Below are 24,437 nucleotides of genomic sequence, written 5' to 3'. Positions count from 1 at the left end.
CCGGCGGGAACCGTGGAAGCTATGGAAGTGGCTCCCCTGTCTGAGAAGCGGCTGAAACGCTGCCAGTGGAGGAATGGGCTCGAACTGTTCCTCCACCCACTGGAAGGGCCACTTCTCTGCTACCACTGCACTGCAATGTCCAGCACAGGCTCTGGCCTCTGCGTCTTGGCTAATGGCAGCAGTCCGAACGTGGCATAAGCCGCGGTGAGGGCAGAAGGGAAAGCAGCGGCACTGGAGAAAGCAGCGGTGTAAAGTGCCCCGCTGCCACCGAGGCCAATTTCCATGCTGCTGCTACCCGGCCTGCAGCCAGCACCATACCCGGTTCTGCAGCAAAGGCACTTGGCTGGGGTAGGGAGTCCTCCGTGCTCTGCCATAATTGCCGTTAGGAGCGGCTGGTGGTGAGGTGTGGCTGCCCGCGGGGCGCATTAGGTGAGGGTGTGCGGGGGGGAGGAGAAATTAAGTCACCCCCGAAAAGATGGCCTAGCTGTTTTTTTTGGGGGGGGGGGGGTCAAAAGAAAAAAGGCCTGGACTTATTTTCTGAGAAACACAGTAGATAAATTACCTTTTTGTGTGCCTATACCAGGGTGGGGTTCAAAAATCTCAGCAACCGGTTTGCTGCCCAGTTGCTGGATGGGAGTGGCCTACCAGAGCTTCTTGTTTCTGGCTTCCAGTGGAAACCCGGGGGAGGCCATTTGTGCCCTTCCAAGGGTCCAGAGTCCTCCCCCGGGCCTCTGGGAGGGCAAAAACAGCCTTCCCCGGTCTCTGGAGGCCCACCGAAAGCGGAAACAGGCCCATTTCTGGACTTCCAGAAGGCCCAGTTTCCCCCCTCCCAGAGCCTCTGCGTGCACCCTGTACTTAATTCCATCAAAAATGGGCCACGTGGAGGCTATGACCATGAAATCCACTCTAAATATAAGCCATAGTTTACTAACCATATGTTGCATTCATACATGACATTAACTCAAAGTCAGGACTTCTGATACAGGCATGGGAAACCAAACATGTATCCATGGAGAATGAAGATAACAGCAAAAAGCAAAGAACTTGAATAGACCACATCTTTGAAACCTCCCAGGACAAGGAAAAGGATGGGAGATCATATGTGCTCCAGATCAGGGGTCCCCAACCTTTCGGACCTCAGGGACCACTAAATTCATAATTTTAAATCCCGTGGACCAATAATATGATCTGCTTAATTACCAGCTGGGTGAGCAGGCCATGATGCAGGTGGTCATGTGACTGGGTGGGTATAGCCAACTCAATGTTACTCATGTCGATGGGTGCCTCGCTGGCTTCGCCCCTCTCCTCCCACCACTCCTCCCCTCACTGCCTGGGCTCCTTAGGGTCCCAACAGGAAGCAGTTGTTGGAGCTAAGCAGCCACCACAAGAAAGTTGGCAAAACAGCTGGGTTAATTCAAATTAGATCTGGCTGAAGGAGGCTCAGCAGAAGCACCTCAATGAGGACTACTAGCATAGGCTTTCCAAGCAGAGAAAAGACCTGTGGGAGTGCAAGGCCAGGTACCGGTGCCTGGATGCTCAGAAGGCTGAGATGGTTCACTAGTTCCAGGCCATGAAGCAGTCCTACTGGAACAAGGCCCTTTGGCTCTTCGCCATCAGTGGCACTTCCCTTCAGCCTTTGCCCAAAGACCCGCCCCAGGAAGCTGAAGCAGACCCCAAGTCGGAATTTCTGCCCCCTCTGACCCACACAAAAAGACCCCGAAGGGGTCAAAGTGATTCGCCTCTTTCCTGTAGTAATTCTCTCATATTTTTAAGTTCCATTTTTAATTCCCGAAGAGATATCATCATTGCACACTCTTGTATTTTATGATCGTTAAAGTCCACAAAAAAAAAAAAAAAAAAAACACTTTTACTTTCCTTCTTTCTTCTTTCAATTTTCTAAAGTTCTTAATTGTTCCAGTCCAGGGTCTATACCAAAAACATCAATCAATCCCACAGTCAGTCTTTCCTTGCTTTTTTCTTTATTCTAGTTCTGCTTTCACTTTCTAAGATTCTTACTTTGTTTCAATATTTCTTTAATATTATATCCACACAAGTTCATTCAGAAACAGGATGCTTTCTCTTGTTTGAGCTCAAGTTTTTGTCAAAAGATGGCACTCTCCATTATACAAAGTCTTCACCTTTTTCCCCTATTTTTTTATTTAGGGTTTTTTGAACCTCAATATTCCAACACAGTCCACTCTCCAATTATTATCTTTATTATTATCATTTATTATTATCAAACTTTATTATTATCATTTTTTGACAATCTTAAGTCCAGCTTTATTTTATGCCTGTTTATTGCCAAAATATTTTAGTCCAATTTAGTTAAATCTTTCGTTCTGGCTTCTTCCTTTCCAGGTTCAAAGCCCCGCTTAGCTGTCAGAAATATTTTCTTATTTTTTTCCTGTCCCTTTGTAATTTCGCTGCTCACTGTTCTTTTCTTAAAAATTCCATGTTACCTTAATCCCGGGGTACTTTTGTTTAGTTGCATCGCCCAATTGTCCCGGTTCAGATGTTATCCACCTCTTTCTTCCCTGCTGCACAAATCTTAATCCAGCTGAGTCCTCCTCTTTGGGGTGGCCATTTTAAACCACTGCTGCAGTCGTCTTCGGGTGGAAAAAGACCAAGCCCTGGAGGGGAGATGCGGCTCCCCTCAACCTGGCTTGCGGCTTCCCCTTACTCCACCGTTCCTCCAAGGCAGCTTCAGCCCCTAATTGTAATGATCGGGGCTCTCCAACGAAAGAGCACAGACCATAGCCGCAGAGAGATGCGATCTACGGTCTGTCAGCAAGGAGGCTCCGCCTTCTTCCTCATTTCAGCGCCATTTGAGCCGTTATTATCAGGCAGCCTGTGCTTCCTCACTTTCAAGGTGGCCTTCCTTGTGGCCATCACTTCGGTCATGAATATCTGAACTGGCGGCCCTCTCCATAAGAGAGGAGCTTTCCATATTCCATCCAAACAAGGTGGTTCCCTCCTTCCTCTCCAAGGTGAATTCCTCGTTCCACAGGGCACAGGAAATAATCTTGCCAGACTTCTGCCTGAGCCCAACCCACGCTCTGGAGAAGAAATGGCACACCTTGGATATTAGGAGTGCCCTCTGCACCTACATCAAGAGGATAGCCTCTCTTAAAAGGCCAATCCCTTTTTGTATCTTTCCAGTCCTCTACGCTGGGTAATAAGGTTATACCATCAATCAGAGGCTGGTGAATACAGGCATGCATCGCCAAGGTTTACGAGCATCAAGCTCTTGCATTGCCCAAGCAAGTGACAGCCCATTCTACCAAAAGCACAGCCACGATAGCTACATGGACGGCACAGGCCTCTATCGAGGACATCTGTTGTGCAGCAACATGGTCGTCTTCATCCCCGTTCATAAAACACTACAAACTGGAGGCCTTCGCTTCAGCTGAAGCGGCCTTCACCAGGCGGGTGCTTCAGAAGGTGCAAATAGACTTGGGGACTTGGGACCAGACTGCTACCCACCCTTAGGACAGCCGGTTTTGGTATGTCCCATTCTTTGGATTCTCTATTCAGCACACTGGAGAAGGGGTGTTGGTCTTACCTGTTACACTCCTTCTCGGTGTGCTGAGATAGAATCCAACCCCACCCTGGCAACCGTCTGGTCCAGGAGTGGCCAGAATCAGCACTGGAAATATGTTAAGTCAATCACTATGCCTTCATCAAAACTAGGCATGGGCAGGCAAAGGAGGCGTGACCAAAAGATTGATTGACTTAATCTTACGAGCAGAAGAGCAGAGTTAACCCATTCTTGGATTCTCTCTCAGCACACAGAGAAGGAATATATCAGGTAAGTCACACGCCCCTTCTATATCAAATTCTGTGATATAGAATGATATGTATTAAATGACCTTATTTTGCCAGAGTTGTTAAGCGAATTACTGCAATTGTTAAGTGAATCATGTGGTTGCTAAATTAATCTGGCTCCCCCATTGACTTGGCTTGTCAGAAGCTGGCTGGGAAGATTGCTAATAGTGATCACATGACCCTGTGACAGTGAAAGCATCATAAATACATATTAGTGCCAAGTGCCTGAATTTTGATCAAGTGACCATGGGGATGCTACAATGGTTGTAAATGTACGAACTGGTCATAAGTCACTTTTTTCAATGCTGTGTTAACTTTGGTCACTAAATGAATGTTTGTAAGGAGAGGACTGCGGTAGCTATAAATATATTCCTCCAAAAGGTTTTACTTACATTTGTAAGTAAATTTCAAAGATTGTCCCTCCCTCTGTTTGCTTTTCTATTTATCCATTAGTTATGATAGATCTAAGAGAAAGTGCTATCTCACATAGAATATTGCAGTTGTTGATACTTGGGAAACTAATTTTATAATCTTATGCTTGCAGCGGTTGTTTTGTGAAGGTGTGTCCTAATTTTTTGAAAAAGAAAAAAGCTGTTCAGGCTATATTTATGAAATGGAAATATCTTATTAACTTTAGCTTAATATCACTGGATTCTAGACTTGGACTTGTTTATTTCTGTAGCATTTTCCAAGACTTCTAGTTAGAGTATTTTAATTTCTATTTTGGAACTGCAAAAATGTTCTGGGAAGAAATTGGAGTTGCTAGGCATGAACTGAGAGACTGTATGATATAGGATTGATATTTGTATCTCCTTTTACCTTTGGTATTGCAAATGTAATAAGTTACAAATGTGTTCTTTTAATTCTGCATCTCAGATGGTGTGAAAATTAAAATAACTATACTATCCTGGTTAAAAATATGAATATTTGATTTCCAAGTTCTCAAGGAGAGAAAGAAAATAGGTCAAAACACAAACTGTTTGTAACTGCACACTAGAGTGGTCTTGAAATAATCCAGTTTACATTGCTTTGCCAGTTATGTCAAAGCTTTTACTTCAAAGTAAGATAATAGGCTAAATAGGATGGCTGCAGTGGCAAGTTTATTCTAATAAGAAGTCAGTGTAGGTCATACTGGCTGCTACTATTAAGAGTCAGAGTTAAAAATAATCCCTTGGGTGCAGATCTGCATTTAGCAATTCAAACATAAAATGAAGCAATATTTTAAATTCTAAGTACTATTTAATTCTGGACAAACACTATAAAATAATTATCCTTAAGTTCTGAAGAGTTCTTTCTGTAATTCTAGTACAGTATCTGTATATTATACTTGAGAGAGAGAAATGAACATTGCTTTTTGATTTTGCATAGTATGAACAGACAACTTTTTAGCTCCAATAATGTACAAGTCTCTGGAGAAGGAAAAGTGTATGTATATGTAGCTTTAGCTTAATTGAAATAAAATATATAGCTAGAATCACAATTATTTAAACCAAAAAACAAGAGGTATATTTTAATATAGAAAGACATAGTTTATACCTTTTGCCAAGCCATGATATGGCTTATTTCATTTTGTCTTAGATATGTGAAAGTAGTCAGTGGTCAATAAAGTATAACTTACGAAATCACAAGTTAGGAATTCAGCCAACTGCAGCTTATTCAACATTTATTGCTTAGCATAATTGTTGAAGAATAATATTCTAAAATGTGTAATTAGCCACTATATTATTTTGATGCATCACTATATATGTTGGTCAGTTGGTTTTTTCCACAGATAACTTGCTGCAAGCAACAGAATAATAGAAACAGTTTTTAAGCTACAAATTACAATTTGAAAAAAAAATGCAATAACAGTGGAAGTATAATAAATATTAGGGATTAAGGAAATAAAGTTTCACTCCCCTTTAATTTTACCATGAACAGTATTAAATTAAGTTTCCTTTTTTGACTATAGTAAACGATAAGAACTGATTCTGTCAGTCAAATTCAACAGTCCAGTAATGCTTTTAAACTTTTTCTTCAACTGTGGGGTGGATACATTATATTGATCATACATGCACCCAAATGCTTTCATATTTCTGATTTTTTTCCCCATCCCAGTGATCCATTGTAGATTAGTGGATTTTACTGTCAGTTGGAACAGAAAGCTAGTAGCAAGATACTAGTTTTCTGTTCCAACTGACAGTAAAATCCAGTAATCTACAATGGATCACTGGGGTGGAAAAAAAACCTAGCTGAACAGGTTCTCTGTGTTCAGGCATAAATTTTCTGCCAAACACCTGATTTTGCTGATAAATGTAAAGGAGATTACCAATATGCATTGTTTAAAAATATTTAAATATATTCTGCTATATAAAAGTTTAGAAAATGCAGTGTATAAGAACATTTGGTCTAGTACTTTGTACAAAAGGACCTTGACAGACAACTTGGGCTGCTTATAAATGCAAATAAAATATTCTCTTGAAGAGATTCTGTTACTATTGTTAAAAAGATGTAGAAGATGACCAGGCTGAGCCTGAGGGAGGGTGAAGAGCATAATCAGTTTGAAGTCCCTTTGCACCCACAAGAAATCTAATTTCAGCCCTCTTAAATTCCTTTGACTCTTATCTACCTAGTGTTTAGATTATTGTTTACAAGTAAACTGGAAGGGTCATTTGAATAATCCAGATCCCTGATCTGTTGCGCCTGACAAAAGCAATGACAATATAATTCCATATGGTTTTAGCAATGTTAACAGACTTTCTTGTTATACTGCTGTCTTTAAACATTCCTAGTAAATATTGGATATAGAATGTGAAATACAATGCATTAACCGTAGTTGATTATGCATTTTGAATTTGATGAAAAACCTGAAACTGCTTTCTTCAAGTGCCCACTGAGTTACATAGAATAAAAATTAAATTGGGGGGATTAAAATATGAGTTTTCTGTTACATGATAAAAATCCAGGTGTAAGTAATGATGGTCCTTTGCGGTATGTTTAAGTTAAATTAATGTGTATCTTTAAAAATCAGTGCTATTAAAGCAGGTAAGATGAATGTTATGGAGTGCCTTACTGATTTTAGACAGTGAAAAAATGAGTTCTCTTTAAACAAATTCTAAAAGTTGCATTACTTTAGCTATCCCTTTTTATTTTTAGTACATTTGTAGTATGTAACTGATAAATAATGTATGTCTCAGCATAAATTAAACCAGAAGGATAGGCCTCTTAGTCTATAACAATATTCTTATAGACTTAACATATCTATTCTGGAACATGGCTTTTTGGACAATGCGCAAGCAATATTGTAATTCAAGCAATTATTAATTGATATTAAGGCAAGATAATTTGGTGCTCTCTGAGATTGTTGCAGTGAAAACAGATTTTGAAATCCATTTTTTCAGAAAAAAATTACTGAATATATATGTATTGTTTAAGCTAAACAGTGCCAAATATAAGATAGTGATTATGAATAGTTTTGAGATCCCAGGTTGTGTGTTATACTCCTTTAACTATTTTTTATTTTTGGTTATTATTCAGAACCATTGACCGAGACCAAAAAAGAAAGAAGATAACCTTTATTGTCACTTTTTTTTTTACACTAGCACACATTATACACACACACACACACACACATTAATCACAATCTATACTGTATACATAGCAGAAAAAGAGTCTTGAGAGTTAACAAGGTTGACACTATATGGTACAAAGCTATTACTGAATTTTTTTGCTTCAGATACCACGAAGCCTTCTACCAGGAGGTAACAAAGAAAACCGGTGAGAGAGAGGATCCTGACAATACTATGTATCCTCGTCAAGCATTATTTTTATGCCATGTCCTGGATAGAAGGAAGTGGACTTCCAATAATGTAATCCACATACTTTATTAAATCACCAATTTTATTAAAGTTTTCTGTAGTGTTCTGTATCTATGGCTTATTTAAAATTTAAAATTCTCTATTTTTGGGCTGCTGCTTAAACTTGTCAGCTGAAGGATTTTTGTGGCTATATTCATATGGACAGCTTAATTGTAGCTTTATTACAATGTGGGATAAGTAGCTTATTCTCCATTGTGCTGGTTGGAGAATCCAATGCGTGGTTATTGGCTCTGCTTCCTTGCTTGAAGACCGAGCCAATCATCTCTTTAGTCCCGCCTCCTGCGCATGCCCAGTTCTCCCATGAGCTGTTCAGAGCATCCAGTAGTGGGAGGTGCTTCAGTCTCTGCATGTGTAGGCTGGGCTTAATTTGTGGAACGCTCCTCCTCCTCCTCCATGGGACTCCTCCCCAGCGTTCCTCAGTTTTTGCTCAGCCTCGTGAGAGATAGGCAGTGTTTGTGATTCTTCCTTGGCCGAAACAGGAAAAATTCTTTTGTTGCAGCAGGTTTGACAGTTAATCCGCTTTTCTTTAGCCTCCTATTCCATTCCGATTTCTCAAATTGGCTCGCATTGTAGAGATCGCAGCCAGACAGGTCCGTCTTAGGGAAGCGCCAATTTGCGCCCCAAAGCGGCAGGAGGTTTTTTTTGGCGCTGCTCGCACCCCCTCCTCACAGCCTATATTCTACCCCTGCCATTTCGAACGATTGTCGCAGCGTTGCTTTTTAATCAATCAGCGACGTGACTTTTCGCTCCAAACTGAGTGGTATCGCTCTTCCCCCTCTCCGAACGCCATTTGAAGTGGAGAATTCAAACTCTTGATAAATTCCACCTTTTCCCGCCGCTTAGCTTAATAGAAAGAGCCACCGGCGGCTATTCACTTACAAGGCGGGAAGTTGCCGCTTGAGCGCGCCAAAAGTTTAACGGCCGGAGGCCATTTTGTGCTGTCAAAACCTCGTGGCTGCGCGCCAGTTATTCATTCTCGAGCTGTGTGAGGTAGTTCTGCTCGGAGCAGCAGGTTCCCTTCAATATTCTGGGAACTATTATACCCTCGTCTTGGTTTGGTTTCATTCGAGGCTATTTCTTATGTTTTAAATTGTTGGCTTAACCCTCACAGCCCAATTATCTCAGCGAGCACCCAGGCCTGTGTCCGCCTGTGCAGGGAAGCTGTTGAAGGCCCCTACACTTATCAATCTGGGCCTTTAGGCGTTCGCAATTTGGCTGTTTTGGCTTTACTTTGCATAATATTGTGTCAATTAACATTCTTATACTTATCATATATATATATATATATATATATATATATATATATATATATATATATATATATATATATATATATATACACACACACACACATACACACACACACACACTAGTGCTTATAAGAGTAATAATAATAATAAATTTCTCTTCAGTATAATATTTTAATTTCAATAAAATATTATTACTGACATACGACTCATTTTGGATAGGTTCTCTCTCTCTCTCTCTCTCTCTCTATCTATCTATCTATCTATATATATATATATATATATATATATATATATATATATGGTGTTCGGCTTGGTTCGGGTATTTTCCCACGTCATTGTAGTTCTTTTAAAGTTGTAGCAACTTTAAAAGTTGTAACAACTAAAAGTTGTAGCAACTAAAAATGTAGCAACCCGGCCACATACATTGGACAGACCAATAGAAGAATAAGTACCCGCCTGGATGAACACAAAAATGCAGTCAAAAAGCTGGAACACACTTCCTCACTAGTCCAACACATGGAAGCTACAGGTCATAGCATCAACTTCAATGGCACCAAAACCCTGGCCACTATGGAAAACCCTAGCCACAGAGTCATCAGAGAAGCCATAGAGATTGAAAAAGACCAGAAAGCATGAACAGAAGAGATGATTCCACCAGGCTGTCAATCATTTGGAAGCCTGCACTCACAAACAAAAATCTCCACACCACAAGCCAGGCAAACACCTGGGCACAAACAGATCCCCCTGATACCTCCAGCTCAAACACACCCCAACCAGGCACCCAGATGAAACCCAGCTTCCTAACTAATGATAGCCGTCCATTTACCCGGCCAAGCTGCACTAAAGACCTCCATTAAAGTAACACAATGCTGCCAGCCAATCAAGATACAAAAGAGCCAAAAACAGACAGAAGATATCAGAAACACCCATCAAGCAGAACACAGCAAACTCCGAGACCAATAAACACAGACCAAGACTCCCAACCAATCAGGATGAAGAAAACCATTCTGGCACAGCAATAGGCTGCCCCAAATTTAAATCTGAAACCACTGTAAAAGTCTGACCCACAGACGGACACAATACAGAAGCCTGATGATGGCAGATGAGATTCTGCTGAAACGTTGCTACAACTTTAAAAGAACTACAATGACGTGGGAAAATACCCGAACCAAGCCGAACACCATACATGTAAGTACCCGAAAACTTAAGAAAACACACACACACACACACACACACACACACACACACACACACACACACACACACACACACACACATATATATATATATATATATATATATATATATATATATATATATATATATAAATAAAAATAAAAATAAAAATAAAAATAAAAAATAAAACCATTATCAGGGCACCCGGTCTATACTCAGATCAGGTCCCTGGGCGTGCCAAATGCCTTCACAGCATTATATAACAAGCCTACTGTAATTCCAATTTGAATCGAAATGGCAGACGGTAGCACCTCTCAGACCTCATCCTTGAAGGCAAAAGGCAAATCTCAACACAAACCTAAGCAGACTAAGGGGACTTCTAAAGCCTCAGAAAGGGATGCTATCAGGCGCCACAAAGCTTTACAAAAGCAGATAGACAAGCGTACTGGGAGGCGCACAATGTCCCACAGGACTTCTCCTCCAGGCCGTCTGTCTCTTCCCCCCTCCTCCCCTGGATCTCTCCTCTCGTCCAGGCGCAGCTTGGCTCCCCAAGGCCAACAGGCCCAAGTGCCCGGGACACCGACCACGCAAAGGGCTCCTGAAGCCACATTCACTCCGACGGCTGCTGGTCTTCGTCAAGGTGATAAAGTCTTATTGAGGAGGTTCCAGAGAGGATGAAAGCCTGGATGGAGCTGGCAATCTGCCAGGGAATCGCAGCGAGGCTTCAACACGCAGTTATGACCAGGGAATATCCTGTGATCACCAATCATGAGTCCCAATCGCTGAGGTCATTGACCAGGTCGGAGCAGCACCATACCCAGGTACATTTACGGGAGAGACCCCCCTCCAAGGGCCAACGGAGGAGGAGGAGGAGGAGGAGGAAGAAGAAGTGGATCGAATTGATCAAATGGAAGAGACTGAATCGGGATCAATACATGATAGCGAGTCAGAAGCAGACCCCTTAGAAAGTGGAATGTCTGAGGATGAGGGTCTTATTCCTGACCAACCTGTTTTTACAGGCTTATTCCGCCCACAGCTTTTCAGATCTCTCTTGTTTAAGGCAAAAAATATAGTACGCCTAAACAAATTGACCCCTTCCACCACACCAACTCCTTCGGAAGAGGGACCAGAGGATCTGATCTTCAACCAACCAGTAGTTGAAGCAGAGGTGATCCCAGATCCTCCCATGTTTTCGGACCTGGTACAGAAGCAGTGGGCCTCTGCAGCAGTGTACACAGCCCCCCACTGGATATGACAGGAAATATTTCAATCTGGCCCCTGATTTCTCAAAATTATTGAATACTCCCGATGTGAACCTATAGTGGGATTAGCGTCCTCCTCCATTCCCAGTGATGCGCTGGAGGCATTAAAGCCGGAGGAAAAACGGGCCGACCTAGCCCTACGCAGAGCCCATCAGTCTGACGCGTGGGCCATCAGAGCAGCCACAGCCGCCTCCTTCACGCGTTCGTCTCAGATGGCTCTGTCTCTTACAGCAACATGTTCCTAATTCTAACCTTAGAACGCAACAAGATATTGCTAAACTTATTGCTGCTGCTGAAATTTCAGCTGATGCAACTTATCATGCAGTCAAGTTTTCAGCCAGGGCACATGTCACAGCGCGTCGCTTGCTATGGTTAAAACATTGGCAAGCCGACTTCAAACACAAATCCAAGCTGGCTTCATCCCCAATTGTGGGAGACAGACTGGCCCTTCCCTTTATTCGCTACTAATTGAAACCCGTAACAAAAAGAAAATTCTTCCTTCCCTTTTTCGGAAGTCAGATCCTAGAAACCCCCAGTCCTTTCGGAGGAGATCCTTTCGACCCTTTTACCAGGGATTCTTTTCACCTAGATACCAGAGACCCCCATCATTCAGACCAGGGCAGCAGCCAGATAGGTCCGACTCCGGGGATAGGAGCAGAAGGGGTGGTCAGTCTAAAATATCCTTTCAGGGACCAGGAAACACAGGTCCTTTCGGCGTCCAAGATAACTCCCGAGACCCAACCCCCATTGGCGGATGCCTTAAATTATTCGCTGACCAATGGGACTCCTCAACCTCTGATTCCTGGGTCAGAGATAATGATCAGATTTGGCCTTGCGCTGGAGTTTCAATCCACTCCCCCAGATTTTTTCATGTCATTCCCCTCTCTCCAGAGACCCAATTAAACGTAATCTCATGGAATCGGCTATCCAACATCTACTGGATATACGAGCCATCCAACCAGTAGCTACCACTCAACGAGGGCGAGGTTTCTATTCACATCTTTTCGTTGTGCCCAAAAGTTCGGGGTGGGGTGGGGTGGAGAGCGATATTAGACCTGAAACGTCTTAACCGTTTCTTAGTATATTGCAAGTTTAAAATGCATACCCTGCAATCTACCTTACTTGGCATCAGAAAGGGGGACGTCCTCACGTCCATAGACTTGACGGAGGCGTACCTGCATATTGCTATTTGGTCTTCCCACTATAAATTTCTGAGATTCTGTTATAATAACCCTCATTTTGAATATGTGGCCCTTCCTTTCGGACTAGCTTCTGCCCCTAGGATCTTCACGAAGGTCCTCGCAGCGCTAGCTGCTCATCTCAGGCACATCCCCGTACGACTCCAGTGTTATCTTGATGACATCTTGATTTTGTCACCTTCCGCCCATCAAGCAGTCAAGGACACTCAGAACACATTACAATCCCTACAAAAGCATGGCTTCTTAATAAATTGGAAGAAGAGTCAATTAACACCATCGACTCGAATAACCCATCTGGGGGCTGTCATAGATATGGTGGAAGGCAAGGTTTACCTGTCACCAGATAGACTAAATAGCATTAAGCAATTAGTTAAGGAGATCAGGGGTCTTAAGGGGGTGTCCCTAGCTGAACTATCAAAATTGTTAGGCAAGATGATCTCATGTATTGCTATCATCCCTTGGGCCCGCCTCCACACTAGATCCCTCCAGTGGTTCCTGCTCCCGTACCAGCGCTCCGGCCGATGCAACTCCAAACACAAGGTCAGGGTACCACCAAAGGTTCTCATATCTCTCCTCTGGTGGACCAGACCAGTCATCAACAGAGGCTGTCTCTTCAAGGAGCCACAAAGACTTACCATCACTACCGATGCCAGCCTGTTTGGATGGGAAGCTCACGTCCAATCGCTTACAACCCAAGGCTGCTGGTCCGCCATAGAACAGTTGTGCAGCATAAACTGGCTGGAGCTTCGAGCAGTACACCTGGCTCTCCGCAGCTTCCTTCCCTAGGTATGCGATCAGCACATACTAATACTGACCGACAACGTAACAGCCAAAGCTCACATAAACAAACAGGGGCACACAGTCGAAACATCTCATGCGGGAAGCGGAGCGCTTGTGTTGGGCGGAGACCAACCTACTTTCCATCAGAGCAGAGCACATTTCTGTCGAATACACAGGCAGACTGGCTGAGCAGGGCCACCATCAATCAATCGGAGTGGCGCCTCCATCCCTCCTTGTTTCAAGAAGTGGTCAGGACATTTGGACAGCCGGTGGTGGACCTGTTTGCTTCCCCCCATAACACTCAGCTCCCGAGATTTTTTTCCAGGTACCCATCGCAAGGAGCGAAGAACTTCAACTCGCTCCATTGTCGTTGGCCCCCGGGACTCCTGTATGCATTCCTTCCACTTCCACTGGTTCCCAAGGTCATCCAGAAATTACTAGACGAGAGGGCGGAACTACTTCTAGTAGCTCCTTACTGGCCCAGATGGCCATGGTTTGCAGACCTTTGCAGTCTCTCCGTATCAGCTCCTTGGAGAATCCCGCCAGACAGGATTTTGTTAACTCAGGGGCCCCTTCAACATCCGGACCCTCAATGGTTGCACCTGACCGTATGGAGGTTGAGCGGAGTGGTTTGAAGAACGAAAAGTTTTCCAACAGTTATTGCCACTATCCTAGCCGCCAGATGCCCCTCAACAACTCGCATTTACAATGCCACATGGTCCAGTTTCTGCAAATGGTGTACCGAGTCTCGAATTGATCCTACCTCTCCTTCTGTGGCTCAAATTCTAGAGTTCTTGCAAGAGGGGCTTGACAAGGGGTTATCACTTAATACGTTGAAAAGACAGGTGGCGGCCTTGGCATCAGTTCTCACTTGTGAAGGCCTATTTTCTCTTTCCAATCATCCACGCATACGGTCTTTCCTTCGAGGAGCTACACATTTACGCCCTCCAGCAGTACACTGTTATCCCACCTGGGACCTCAACAAGGTCCTTGTCACACTCACTAAGGGCCCTTTCGAACCATTGAAATTGTCAAGTCTACAATTTCTGACGTATAAAGTAGTCTTCCTCGTAGCGATCACTTCTGCTCGTCGTATTTTGGAGATTGCAGCCTTGTCTATCAGACAAGATCTTTGTGTTTTCCATGCTGACCGGGTGGTCCTTCGCCCTGATCCTACATTTATACCCAAAATTAACTCTGGTTTTCATAGGGCACAGGAGCTGATACTTCCTAATTTTTGCCCTAGACTATCCCAAGAGATGGAACGGCAATGGCATAGGCTTGATGTGAGGCGAGCATTGTAAATATATATCAAACGCATAGGCCCTTTCAGAAAAACGGAGGCCTTATTCGTGTCCTTTCAGCCCAACACTTAGGGATGCAAGGTCTCACCTTCTACGATAGGCCGTTGGCTACGGGCCGCAATAGCGAAAGCGTATCAGACTCAATCCCTGCAGGTGCCCAGGGGCATTACAGCTCATTTAACAAGGAGTGCTGCAACATCGGCAGCATGGGCCACACAGGCACCAATAACTGAAATTTGTCGAGCCGCAACTTGGGCCTCCCCATCGCCATTCATTAGACATTATAAAATAGATGTGTTTGCATCCACTGAGGCTTCCTTTGGCAGAAGAGTCCTGCAACAGGTCCACAGGGACCAGGAGGAGATTCCAGGCCAGACGGAGTCCCTCCCGTAGGACAGGCCAAACTTTGGTATGTCCCACTACTGGATGCTGTGGACAGCTCATGGGAGAAAGGGCGTTGGTACTTACCTGACACACCCGTTCTCTTTGAGCTGTGAAGAGCATCCAGCCCCACCGCTTTTTCCATCTGGTGAGGTCCTGTTTCGGCCAACGAATTGTTAGGGTATTGAGGACGAGGGCATTTATTTCTCTTGTCTTCGCCGAAACTGGGGAACGCTGGGGAGGAGTCCCGTGGAGGAGGAGGAGCGTTCCACAAATTAAGTCCAGCCTACACATGCAGAGACTGAAGCACCTCCCACTACTGGATGCTCTTCACAGGTCAAAGAGAATGGGCGTGTCAGGTAAGTACCATCGCCCTTTTTGACTCTGTCTTCATGCAAGGAGGACACATGGAGAGGTGCTCAGAGCAGAAAGATAAGAGATACTCGCATTGGATTCTTCAGAACTGTAAGCTAGTGGTACTGTGGAGGCGATTTAAGACCAGCCTGATGCTGCCCAACAAGCAGAACAGCGTGGGGGGGGGGAGCGTGCCGGAAAAGTGCACTACAGCTGATTGGTGTTCTCTAAGTAAACCACCGTGGCACGAGACTCAGGTACTGACTGAGTGACTGGCAGCACAGCCCTTAATACCACTCGCTGTCCACAATAAATTAAAAAGACAAAAGAACAGCCCAGGCCAAGGCGGGGGCCACAGCAAGGGCAGAAAACTGGCTGGAGTCCAGCGTAGCTGTCAAGCAGCCTATTCTGGATAAGAGAGGAAGCCGGGCCCCAGATGTTCAGCGGAGCAGAAAGGGGGCTAGAGTCACAGTCCGGCTGAGCATACTCTTAGACGGCCAGAAACCTGAAAGCCACGGCAGCAGGGCTGCAGTGTGGGCAAGACTGCCTGTCCCACTGAAACAAAGGGGACAAACATGGCAAATCACACGGGCAAGTGGGGAGGATTAGGAATTTCCTCACTTAAGCCCAGTCCAAGAGACTGATTTGAAAGGGCCGAAATAGACCCCTAGAGCAGTAGTATGTGGGATTTAAGAAAAGCCTCTGCTGCCAGGCAAGATTTCCAAGACGGAAAAGAGGGATGCTATGAGGAGACAGAAAGCTATTGATAAGTGCTTTGCAAGAGCTGAAAGGGAGGTGGAGCGAAGTGGAAATTCTCACATTCCAACGAATCAGCCAATGAGGATAAGACAGCAGGGACTTAGTACCTGAGCTGAACCACCAGATGGGGCTGGTGAGTAATCATCCCAAATGGTTCTTTACTTGTAGGATGAGGATACCTTGGCTAAGTCGCAGGGAAATTTCCATGACTTTGAAAATCAGTGGGAGCCTCAGCCAGAATGGAGGAGGCTGGCGCCAGAAGCCACATTAACCCATACAGCCAGCAGCAGGACTCTGATCACCTGCAATTATGGATCAGATGAAAGCCCTGATGTCAGAAGCCTTAACACTGGTTATGGCTGAGCAAGGACACCAAACTAACGGTGTTAACATAGAGAGGGTATCAGACAATGATCAGTTCCTGGCACCAAGGACACGGGGAAGGGCTGACCCTTTGTAGGTCTTAACTCTCATCTACACAAAGCAAGGCTTCAGCCTCAGGGGAGAAAGAACAAAAGGAAATTGAGTTCTCTGATGAAGAAGAGGTGATGGCTGATACCCCAGCATTCACAGGCCTGTTTCGGACAAACCTGTTTTAACTTTTACTAAGCAAAGCCAAAGCAGCAACGAACTTGGGAACTGATCCAGTGACAACGGAAACAACATTAACCTTGACAGATCCCAATGAGCGACTCTTTGCTAAGCCAACGGTGGAGTGTGAGTGACTTCCCTCACCTGAACTATTTAGAGAGGTAGTGCATGGACAATGGATCCAGCCGGTGATATTCCCAACTCCAGGCATGAATGAAAAGATTTATAGCATAGACCCAGAATTTGCTGAGACCTTACAACCCCCAACAATAGATGGGCCGGTGGCAGCCTCAACATCCTCAATCGTCCTAGGCAACGAGGCAGAGGAAGGCCTAAAAGGAGAGGACAAGAAGGCGGAACAGACCCTTAGTCTATTTTGGACCCTTATTTATTAAGGAGGAAACTGTTGGCTTATGCCCTCACAGAATTAAACAGCACCACCACAGAGAGCACCAAGGCCTGTGTCTGCCTGTGCAGGAAGCTGTCGCAGGCCTACATCTTATTTCAACAATTCCTCCTTTCTAGGCCTCTGAGGTGTTCCAAATTTGGCTAATTCGGAAATAATAATATTAATAACAAAATAATAACGATAATAATAATATGAACAAGAATAAGAATTCAATATTCTTACATAAGATTATACAAAACTGGGGAGCATTGTTTTAGGGTTCTCTGGCCATTGCTGATTCAGGCCCCTGGACGTGCCAACCGCCCAACATATCAGCCTCATTAACAGTAAAATTTAATAAGTGGTCACAATGGCAAGCAGCAGTAGCTCAAGAGCCATGTCAAATTCTCAAAACAAATTGAAGCATTCTAAGGGTACCTCCTAAGCAGCAGAAAAAGACGCTAACAAGCGCCATAAGGTACTAGAAAAGCAGATGAAGTTCATGTGGGAGGATGAAGAACATTCTCAAACTTCATCTCCTCCAGGCCTACTTCGGCTCCAATCCCCCTCTGCAACCACCCCGGATCTGTCTGTGTAATCCAGACGCAGCGCAGCTGCACAAGATCAGGTAGTCCATCTAGATCAGTACAAGTGACACAAAGTGCCTCTGTGGCGACATTGTTCCAACAGCAGCCAGATTCTGTCAAGATGATGACTTACCGGAAAAGATCCCTGCAAAGATGAGACTGTGGATGGAATTAGCAATACACCAATGTATCTCTGCGGGGGTGCAGCATACTGCTCTGGCCAACAACATAGCGCTCCTTCCAATTGGAATTCCCTATAACTCCGGTCACTAAGCAGGATAGAGCATCCTTACCCTCAGGTATCTCTCCACATGAGATTCTGTCGTTTCATATACATGTAGTTGTATATACCCGCAAGGTATATAGAAGAAGCAAGGCTATTGATTGGGTGGAACCAGAGGACTCAGAGTTCTCCTGCTCAAATTCTCAAATTCTAATTAGATTCACATCGGCTCACAATAAGAGGTGATGGTTGATGCTACATCTTGACGACTAAAACAACGCCGGCATCATTTTGTTTATAAGAATTCCATGGCATTATCTGTTGAGAGGCCACTTCCCCTCACAAGGAGCTCTCCGTGAGGGTCCAGGGGACATTTATGCCAATTGCGGACCTCTTTCTGAGGTTAACTATTGGGCTTGCTTTTTAAGTTGGCAGCCCTCACAGAATATAGCAGCATAGTAACAGCGAGTGCCAAGGCCTGTGTCTGCCTGGGCAGGAAGTTGTTGAGGGCCAGTGACTGCAGGATCACCCAATTGCAATACAGGTCCTGAAAGGTGTTCTCTATTTGGCTTCACAATTTGATTCCATATTCAGTCATCTAATTATGAGTTTGGTAACAGCACAACAATTTATGTTAGCAGCTGTGCACAGATATAACAAAAAGACTATCAATAATAACATAATATTAATGATATCAATATTATTATGAATAATAAACATAATAATAAATTGAATTTATCAAAAAAAAGGGGGGGGAGCAAATATCAAGAGGATTCCCTGCCTCTGTTTATATCAGGTCTCTGGACCAGTCAACGGTCCATTAATATTGCATACACATATAGATATATAGATATAGATATCTCACCTCGTGGGCTTTAGGTCAGAATCTTCAAGGGCAACCAAAAATACCCCCAGAGGACAATAAACCAACTCAAAGTAGGTCAAAACGTCCTAGGTAACAAAGCAACAAAACCTCTAAGGCAACAAAGGATGCCAAGGGGTGCCAAAATGCGTTAGATAAGCATATTTTTTTAAAAAAATGCATGAGGGAGGTTGAACAGAAGTCTCAGTCCTCTTCCCCAGCCAGGCTGGTCCCAGTTCCAGAGTGCTCGCTTCAGCAGCACATATACTAAAATTGGAATGATAGCATGGCCCCTGCGCAAGGATGACATGCAAATTTGTGAAGTGTTCCATATTTCACCTTGCCTCCATCCCTGGATCTCTCAACGCCATCCAGGAGAGCCTCAGAAGGACCGGTTCAATCCAGGCCTTCAGCAGCACCAGAATTCCTCCTCCTGCCTATCCCTGACAAACTGAAGGCCTGGAGGGACATGGCGACTTGAAGAGGCATCACAGCCGGGATACAGTAGAAGTTGATGGCTAGGCAGCCTCTACAATCTGACCTCAATTCTCACTCGATTTAGTTACTATGCAGAACAGACCTTCATTACCAGCAGGTACCTTCTTCAGGGGAGTATTATATAATCCAGTTACACATTCACATGATGCACAGGATGAGGGAGAACTAGAGACTAGATGGAACAGGTTGAGGAAGGGTCTACTCACGACAGTGACCAAAATCTGTCAGAGGCGGATCCCCTAAAAAGGGGGGGCATGTCAGACATTGAAGGCATTAAGCCAGACCATCGACCTTCAGGTCTGTTTCGCCCTCGGACTTTTTTCAAGTCTCTGTTGTTTAAAAAAACAACAACAACCTATTTGCCTGCCTTGATATTCCATTCCCCTTGGTCCAACAATCGTTATTGTAAGGGGGGGTCAGATGATTTAATCTTCTTCCAAGATTAAATAATGTAAGAGGAAATCATAACTGTTCCACAGAGGTTCTTGGACCTCATCCTGAAACAAGGGGTCTCTTCAGTGGCGTATACCCCTCTTACAGGATATGAATGAAAAATTTTAATTTGGTTTTGTTGAGGTAATTCCCCATTAGGAGAATGAGCGCATACAGGGAGACGTATAGAGAGTAGTGTTGGAATAATACACACAGAGCACACAGATACACTGTACAGTAAATGTAGGTTTTTACTTCCAGAAAGGTTTAAGCAAAGTCCAAAATAGGCAGTCCAAAAGTCATTCACAGATAAATCAGTCAATTTTTCAATCCAGGGATAATCCAAATATCAAATTCCAGTGTCAAAAACAGTTCAGTATCAGACTTACATTAAATCCAGTAATATCAGTCAATTAGAAGAAATGGAGCAACGGCAATACTTTCCAACAGAAGGAAACAGTGATACACTTACACTCTCTTCTAAGACTCAGACTAAACAAACCAGGTTTCTGGCTCCGTCATATGGCCGTTTGAGAAACCTCACCCAATTGCATGCTCTTGCATTCCCTTAAAGATATAGTACTAAAATGTTTATCCTGGTTTATATATTTCTAACCCAAATACCTGTTAAGTGACTTATATTCCTAACAGGTTTTCTGATTCTGCTAAATTTCTCATCACCACGATAGTAGATAAAACAATAATGGCAATTATCATCCTCCTCTGCAATTCCAATAGAAGCAGAAGAGGCTCTCAAGTTAAAGGATATACAGGGTCAAATTGTCTCCATTTAGGGCATGTCGATCTGATGTGGGGGCCATAAGAGCAGAGTCAGCCTCATTCCTTTTTTCTTTTTACTAGATCGTCTCTCAGGTAGCTCCACCATCTGAGGGAGATTATCTTAAATTCCAATATCAGGGCACATAGGGACGGCGCAAAACTCTATTAAAATTATCTGCTCAAGCCAGGGCATCTCAGGTTACTCCTCGCCTACTACTATGGCTCAGACATTGGCAAGCAGATATCACACAACTAATGGAAGCTTGCTTCCTCCCCAATATAGGGAGATAATTTGGTTGGTGGTGCCCCTGACCTATCTCTGATAGAGACTAGAAGCAGAAAATAAGTTCCTCTCTTTTCATAGATCCCAAAATAGTCCTTCCCAGCTTTTGAGAGGGTTCCTTCGTTCCCTCTACCAGGGACTTTTTCTCTCCAGACTCCAGGGACCGTCTGGATGCATGAATCACCATACTGAAGGGGAGGGCAGACCAAAAGAATCTCTTGAGGAACATGAAATAGAGGTCTCCGAGGCACAACATAGGCCTCACGACTGTTCCCCTATTGGTGGAAGCCTCAAGCCTTTCACGGACAGATGGGATGCCTCTACCTCTGTTTCCTGGGTTAGAGATATCAGAAGATTAGGCCTGGCTATAGAATTTCCATCCTCTCCCCGGAACCTTTGCATTACTTGCCCTCTCTCTGGGGATCCTGTTAAAGGGAGCATGATGGAGACAGCTATTGTTCATTTATTGGATGTCCAGGCAACCGACCTGTGGCACCGGATCAGCAGGGGCAATTTTAGTTTTAAAATTACTTAATCGGTTCCTAGTTCATAGGAGGCTTAAGATGAGCATACTGAACTCCATACTTCTGAGCTTCAGAAGGGGCGGCTTTCTACCCTCCATTGACTTAATGGAGGCCCATCCCCACATTCCAGCTAGATCCTCGTATATAAAACCTTTTAGTTTTTGCTATAATACTCAATGTTTTGAATATGTTGCACTGTCCTTTGGGTTGTCATCTGCCCAAGGTTCTTATGAAGGTTCTGATAGCTCTGGCTGTCCATCTCAGGGGAACGCCTGTTAGACGGCAGTGTTATTTAAATGACATTTCATTATTATCTTGTTCATATAAACAGGCAAAGGGGAGGCCTTAGCATTGGTCATCACAAGGAGAGACTTGCAGTTCATTTCTCATCACCCACACATATGCAAGTTTCTTGCGCGGGGCTACAATCTTATCGCCTCCTGTAGTGCATTGATATCACGTGGGACCTCAACAAGTTCCTTACCGCACTCAAGAAAACTCCCTTTGAGCCCATGTAGACCATGAGTCTCCATTCCTAATGTACAATGTGGTTCTCTTATTACATCGGCCAATTACATCTTGGATCTAGTAGTCTTGTCAGACAGGAGCTCTGTATTTTTCACACAGACAAAGTGGTCCTTAGTCCAGATCCATCTTTCACCAATAGATAAATTTGGGTTTCCACAGACCATAGGAACTGATACTCCCATACGTTTGTCTGAAACCGACATAAAATCTGGCACGACAATGCCACAATCTAGATGTAAGGCGAGCTTTCTGCATATATTTCAACTGCACGATGTGTGTTAGGAAACGAAGGTTCTCTTCGTTTCTTTTCAACCACCCACCATTGGGTGCAAGACCTCTTCCTCAATGACCAGTAAGTGGCTGAGAGCACAATTCCCAAGTCCTATGAGACATAGTCTCTTCCTGTACCCAGGGGCATCACTGCTCATTCGACGTGGAGCACTGTGATGTTGACAACATGGGCCACAAGCGCCAATAGAGGAAGTTTACAAGGCGACAACATGGGCTTCACCATCGCCTTTTATTTAGAAACTATTAGAATGATGTCTTTGCCTCTACGGAGGCTGCCTTTGACAGGAGAGTGTTACAAAGAGTCCATAGGGACCAAGAAAAAGGGGAATCCGAACCAGACGGAAGCCCTCCCGTAGGACACGCCAAGCTTTGGTATGTCCCAAACAATGGATGCTCTGAACAGCTCATCTGGAGAAGGGGCATTGGTACTTGCCTGACACGCCCTTTGTGAGCTGTGAAGAGCATCCATCCCCACCGTTATTCATCTGGTGGGATGCTATTCCGGCCAAGTATTAGAAAGGGTGAAGGAGAAGAAATATTTCATCACTTTGACTTCGCCAAAACTGGGGACGCTAGGGAGGAGTCCCGTGGAGGAGGAGGCGCGTTCTCTCAATTAAAGCCCAGCCTATCAGACGAGCAACAGAAGCATCATCCCAAACAATGGATGCTCTTCACAGCTCACAGAGAAAGGGCGTGTCAGGTAAGTACCAACGCCCCTTTTCTTCAGCTGGTCATATTAAGCAGTATTTTGAAAATTCAGAATAAATGGATTCTGATTAATATTACCCTAAAATTTCTGTCACTTTGTAGAGCAATTTGTCTGCTGCCTTTTAAACTAGCTCAGTGTAGTGATTAACTTGGATTGGGACAATGTCCAAATTCTTATTGCACTACAAAACTCACCTGGAGACTTTGGACCAATGGTGCTCTCTCAGCCCAATATAATTCACAAAGTGTGGTATAATAGTTTATCATAGTTAATTAGTAAAAAATAAATAAAAATAATTAATTTTCATTGAGTTAAATCCCAATCCAAGCTACAATTTGCAGACTGCCTAGAAAATTAAGAAAGTAAACAGTAATGGGATTTGAATTTCCTTTTAATTTTAGTAAAAAAAAAGTTTGTGTTGGAAGAAAAATAGATTGTGGGGAATTTTTTTGCTTATTTAAAATGGAGCATTTTTGTCTTGATATAGTAGAAATTAAATTGTCAATGGAAAACAGCCTAACTAGGACATACCTTGTTGCATCCAAATGGTTGTGAAAGTTTAGAAAATGAGTAGCTGTGGAACTACTTAGTAGAGAAAGAAACTTACAGCAGTTAATCATCCCTAGTCAAAATAACATAACCAGATACATTGCATTTTGACATAGAGAGATTTTGACATTTTTATTTTTCAAGAATTTTACTTGAAAACTGGGAAAAAAATGGACCTTTTGTAGATTGACTGCAACTGTATGTGCATATTGCTTTAATGCAGAGTTCCCCAACATTTCTGGCTTTGTGGACCAGCGGGGGGAGGAAACGGCTCGCAAGTGGCCAGCAAGTGCGCATGCGCACAGGTTCATTTGTGTGAGCAGCATGCAAGTGCCCCTGCCACTCATGCAAATGATGCACACATTCACGCTTGCACAAGTGAGCGGCATGCATGCCGGCTGTTTCCATGGTCCTGTTGCAAACTCCTCACAGCCCACTAGTTGGCCCACAGATTGGGGACCCTTGCTTTAATGCATTCTTTAGCTTTTAGTTTTTAATCAGAAATACAGAAATACTTAGTGGAGTTGATCATAACTGACACAGAAATGGTGACATAACACATTTATGTTTAGTTGCACTATAAGAGTTAACGGATGGAAAAGGGATCAAGAAAAAGAATTTACTGTCTAACTTTGCTTTTATTTTTTTTTTGTTTGTTTTTTTTTTTGTTTTGTGTTTTTTTTTTTTGTTGGGTTGGGTGGGGGTTTTTTTTTTTTTTTGTTTTTTGGTTTGTTTTTTTTTTTGTGGTTGGGTTTTTTTTTTTTTTTTTTTTTGTTTTTTTTTTTTTTGTTTTGTTTTTTTTTTTTTTTTTTTTTGTTTTTTTGTTGGTTTTTTTTTTTGTTGTTTTTTTTTTTTTTTTTGTGGTTTTTTTTTTGTGTTTTTGTTTTTTTGTGTTTTTGTTTTTGGGGTTTTTTTTTTTTTTTGTTTTTTTTTTGTTTGTTGGGGGGGTTTTTTTTTTTATTTTTTTTTTTTGTTTTTTGTTGGGTTGTTTTTTTTTTTTATTTTTTTTTTTTTTTTTTTTGTGGTTTTTTTTTTTTTTTTTTTT

At 43.3% G+C, this 24,437-nt stretch overlaps 1 protein-coding gene and 1 pseudogene across 10 annotated transcripts in view; both read left to right on the top strand.

Annotated features, from left to right (window-relative positions):
* Positions 1-24,437, top strand: part of LARP1 (La ribonucleoprotein 1, translational regulator) — an 84,005-nt gene that overhangs the window by 12,905 nt on the left and 46,663 nt on the right. The gene's annotated exons all lie outside the window — the stretch shown is intronic.
* Positions 19,042-19,136, top strand: LOC113426330 (U6 spliceosomal RNA; annotated as a pseudogene).

Source organism: Notechis scutatus, chromosome 2 (assembly GCF_049901735.1).
Source record: "Notechis scutatus isolate UNSWTSFEM ecotype Mainland chromosome 2, rNotScu1.2, whole genome shotgun sequence".
Lineage (NCBI taxonomy): Eukaryota > Metazoa > Chordata > Lepidosauria > Squamata > Elapidae > Notechis > Notechis scutatus.
The sequence above is the reverse complement of the archived record's forward strand: the minus strand, read 5'-3'. Positions and strand labels throughout refer to the sequence as shown.